We start from the raw sequence: 4701 nt of genomic DNA, 5'->3' as shown, positions 1-4701 counted from the left end.
GGGGAAACCGTTGTTTAAGTGAAACATAACGGTAGCGCGTTCCTGAAAACGCGCTATAGCTAAGTTAGCCACAGCGCGTTTCCTGAAACGCGCTACTGCTATTCCTTTCTCCTTTTTCCCCTTTTTTCATTTAATTTTCTTTACATTTTATTTTTTTCCTTTCTCCTTTTTTCTATTTCTTTCATTTTCATTTACTTTTCTACTTGTTTTTCATTTTATTTTATTTTTGTTAGCAGTAGTGCCTTACACATAAACGCGCTGCTACAACAAAGTTAGTGGTAGCGTTGTTTCTAAAAGAGCGCTACTACTATGTGTAGCCGATCGGCTTAGTTGTGGGAATTTTTGTAGTAGCGCTTTTACAGACAGACGCGCTACTGCTATACTTGTATCTGCAGCGTGGTTTTTTCGCGCGCGCTACTGCTTCCTAGCAGTAGCGCCCTTTTTTAACACGCGCTACTGCTAAAGTTCTGTGTACATACTTTTCCCTAGTAGTTCTCCACCATTGAAGTCGACCGAAAACCAGTGAGAGCTTTGATCTGAAGTCCACGCATACTCCATAGATCAATGGATCCTCGAGCCACCAATGCCGGAAGATCATCGGCTCCGCCACAAATGGCCTCGCCGAGATGGGAATCGACCTCCAACACTTTTATTCCAAAGCAACGTCACCACCACCACCTTGCCAGCGTCGCTGGAGACAACTACCCTACTATCTACACGCTTCAAGGACGGATCTGTGCCCCCCCCCCAATCTCCCGCTGCCAAAGCAGCAGCCGGAGAGGGAGGGGACCGTCAATCCGGCCGTTCGCGGAACGAGGGGTCGAGGGGAACCTCCTTTTCGCCTCTCCTATTGCTAACTGCTTCCTTTTGCTAACTGCTTATTTTATGTTTGGTTTTTGGCCTTTTGAATACAAGATATGTGTCTTCATCTTTTTTTTGGTGACTGATTGGCGCCGGCGCGCCGGCCCAATGTTTTGGCCGGTCACGCCCACGTCGTCACATGTCAGCCATCTCGTCTATTGGATTAAAAAAATGCTTTCTCCCCAAAAGCTTTTTCTTCCTCACGCAACACCCGTCGCCTTCCGCATCTCCCGCGAAACCGCATCTCGTGCAGCTCGCCAGTTCCGCACGCCGCGCTCTCCCGCTGCCCCTCGGTCGCAGCACCAAGCTGCCTCCCTATCGCTCCATGCTAGATCTCGTTGCCGGGATTCACGGCAACTCCTCACTGGTCGCAGCCCCTAGCCTTCATCCTCGTCGCCTTTCTTTGGTTGTAGCTTTCAAAAAGCTGTTTGTAGCAAACGAATTGGCCGCATCCAGCAAGAAAATTTAAGCAAAACTAAAAATCTCGAGTTACTCGATTGAAGCAAAAAAAATGTTGGTTCCAACAAAATAGAAAGAAGGTGATAGCAATTTTTAGGCTAGTTCCAGCAAAAAGAAATCAAAACAAGGTGGTAGCAAAAAATCTTGATGCTTCCAACAAAACAGATGGCTGGTTGAAGCAAAATTTCTCACCGGCCGCCCAAAAATGGCGATCCCAGCAAAAACACGCAAAAAGCTTTTGTACTCGCATCCATGGAAAATAGCTGGTTCCAGCAAAAATGCTTGATGCTTCCAGCAAAAACAATGGATGGTTGAAGCAAAAAAAACCTGCTGGAGGCTGCGGCTGTTGGTTCCAACATTTTGCTGGGATGGTTGTAGCACCTCGTGTCGCCAATTCTAGCAAAAAGGCTGGCTGGTTCCAGCATCGTCGACATCGTTGCCGCATGCCGCCCAACCTGTCGCAACTCTTTCACGCCTTCCTGGTTGCAGCACCCCATGACGCGGTCCCAGCTTCTGGTAAGGCGGGTTGTAGCACGCTCGCTGCAGTTCACATCTTCTCCGCTGGCCGGCGCCGCTCGTAGCTTAGGCTCGTCGAAGCGTGCGGCACGACACCGAAGGACAACGGATGCGTGAGCGGTGCATGGCCAGGCCATTGCCTCGGCCGCGCGGCTGCCCGTCATGGCCGGTTGCAGCACACAAGCCCAGCCGCCTTCGACACCGGCGACCTCGCGTGCCGACATGGCTAGAGGAGATGGTGTGGTGGAGAGCTCTCGCTAGAGATGAAATGAGGAAGTAAAGGGAAAGGGAGGGGATTGGATAGAGGATGAAGACGCACTGTGTTTGTGGCTAAGAAAAGAGAAGCAGTGGAGGAGATAAGGCTCCTGGCCCCGGCACTGGACACGCGTGAGGGAGGAGACCGGCCGAGCGCTCGCCGGTCTTTTTTTGCGGGAAAATTGGAGAGCTTTATTCATTGAAAGCACACTCGGTGCAGTCAGCCAAAAGGCTGGTGACCAAGAAGCTAGGGGTTTCATCGAGCCAGCTTTCCGTCACATTCAGTGTGCAAGCACGCTTCGCACACAAATGCGCCGGAACGATCGCCGCCCGATTTACATGCTGAATACCAAATGAAGAAAAAGTAGTACAGAGCTCTCCTATTTCCAAAAGTAAAGGAGCCACAATTGAACGAGAATTGTGGCGAGATTACCAGAACTTCACTAGTTCTAAACGTCAACTTCCATAATCACATGCGGAAATCCTCGAAGACAAGCAAAGCATACTCCATCTCGCAGCGACAAACACTCCATCACCAAGGGATCTGAAACTCCCATGTAGGAAGGGGTGATGCAGCACAGTAGCGTAAGTATTTCCCTCAGTTTTTGAGAACCAAGGTATCAATCCAGTAGGAAGCTCCAAGAAAGTCCCACGCACCTACACAAACAAACAAAAAACTCGCAACCAACGCAATAAAGGGGTTGTCAATCCCTTCACGGCCACTTGCGAAAGTGAGATCTGATAGAGATAATATGATAAGATAAATATATTTTTGATATTTTATAATATAGATGCAAAAAGTAAATATGCAAATAAAAGTAGATTGAAAGCAAATATGATAAAAGATAGACCCGGAGGCCATAGGTTTCACTAGAGGCTTCTCTCAAGATAGCATAAGTATTACGGTGGGTGAACAAATTACTGTCGAGCAATTGATAGAAAAGCGAATAATTATGAGATTATCTAGGCATGATCATGTATATAGGCATCACGTCCGTGACAAGTAGACCGACTCCTGCCTGCATCTACTACTATTACTTCACACGTCGACCGACTCCTGCCTGCATCTAGAGTATTAAGTTCATAAAGAACAGAGTAACGCATTAAGCAAGATGACATGATCTAGAGGGATAAACTCATGCAATATGATATAAACCCCATCTTTTTATCCTCGATGGCAACAATACAATACGTGCCTTGCAACCCTTTCTGTCACTGGGTAAGGACACCGCAAGATTGAACCCAAAACTAAGCACTTCTCCCATGGCAAGAAAGATCAATCTAGTAGGCCAAACCAAACTGATAATTCGAAGAGATTTGCAAAGATAACCAATCATACATAAAAGAATTCAGAAGAGATTCAAATATTTCTCATAGATAAACTTGATCATAGACCCACAATTCATCGGATCTCGACAAACACACCGCAAAAAGAGTTTACATCGAATAGATCTCCACAAGAGAGGGGGAGAACATTGTATTGAGATCCAAAAAGAGAGAAGAAGCCATCTAGCTAATAACTATGGACCCGAAGGTCTGTGGTAAACTACTCACAACTCATCGGAGGGGCTATGGTGTTGATGTAGAAGCCCTCCGTGATCGATTACCCCTCCGGCGGAGCGCCGGCGAAGGCTCCAAGATGGGATCTCGCGGATACAGAAGGTTACGGCGGTGGAAATTGTGTTTTGGTTGCTCCCTGGATGTTTTCAGGGTACGTAGGTATATATAGGACGAAGAAGTAGGTCGGTGGCCGCCCGAGGGGCCCACGAGACAGGGGGCGCGCCCTGTAGGGGGGGGCGCCCTACCCTCTCGTGGCCGCCTCAGCTGCTTCTTGACTTGCACTCCAAGTCCTCTAGATCACGTTTGTTCCAAAAAGATTGCTCCCGAAGGTTTCATTTCGTTTGGACTCCGTTTGATATTCCTTTTCTTCGAAATACTGAAATAGGCAAAAAAACAGCAATACGGGTTGGGCCTCCGGTTAGTAGGTTAGTCCCAAAATGATATAAATATATAAAATAAAGCCCATAAACATCCAAAAGGGGTAATATAATAGCATGGAACAATCAAAAAGTATAGATACGTTGGAGACGTATCAACAAGCCCAGCCGCCTTCGACGCCGGCGACCTCGCGTGCCGGCATGGCTAGAGGAGATGGTGTGGTGGAGAGCTCTCACTGGAGATGAAATGAGGAAGGAAAGGGAAAGGGAGGGGATTGGATAGAGGATGAAGACGCACTGCGTTTGTGGCTAAGAAAAGAGAAGCAGTGGAGGAGATAAGGCTCCTGGCCCCGGCACTGGACACGCGTGAGGGAGGAGACCGGCCGAGCGCTTGGCCGGTCTTTTTTGCGGGAAAATTAGAGAGATTTATTCATTGAAAGCACACTCGGTGCAGTCAGCCAAAAGGCTGGTGACCAAGAAGCTAGGGGTTTCATCGAGCCAGCTTTCTGTCACATTCAGTGTGCAAGCACGCTTCGCACACAAATGCACCGGAACGATCACCACCCGATTTACATGTTGAATACCAAATGAAGAAAAAGTAGTACAGAGCTCTCCTATTTCCAAAAGTAAAGGAGCCACAATTGAACGAGAATTGTGGCGAGATTACCAGAAC

The sequence above is a fragment of the Triticum dicoccoides genome, chromosome 7A (assembly GCF_002162155.2).
Source record: "Triticum dicoccoides isolate Atlit2015 ecotype Zavitan chromosome 7A, WEW_v2.0, whole genome shotgun sequence".
Lineage (NCBI taxonomy): Eukaryota > Viridiplantae > Streptophyta > Magnoliopsida > Poales > Poaceae > Triticum > Triticum dicoccoides.
The sequence above is the reverse complement of the archived record's forward strand: the minus strand, read 5'-3'. Positions refer to the sequence as shown.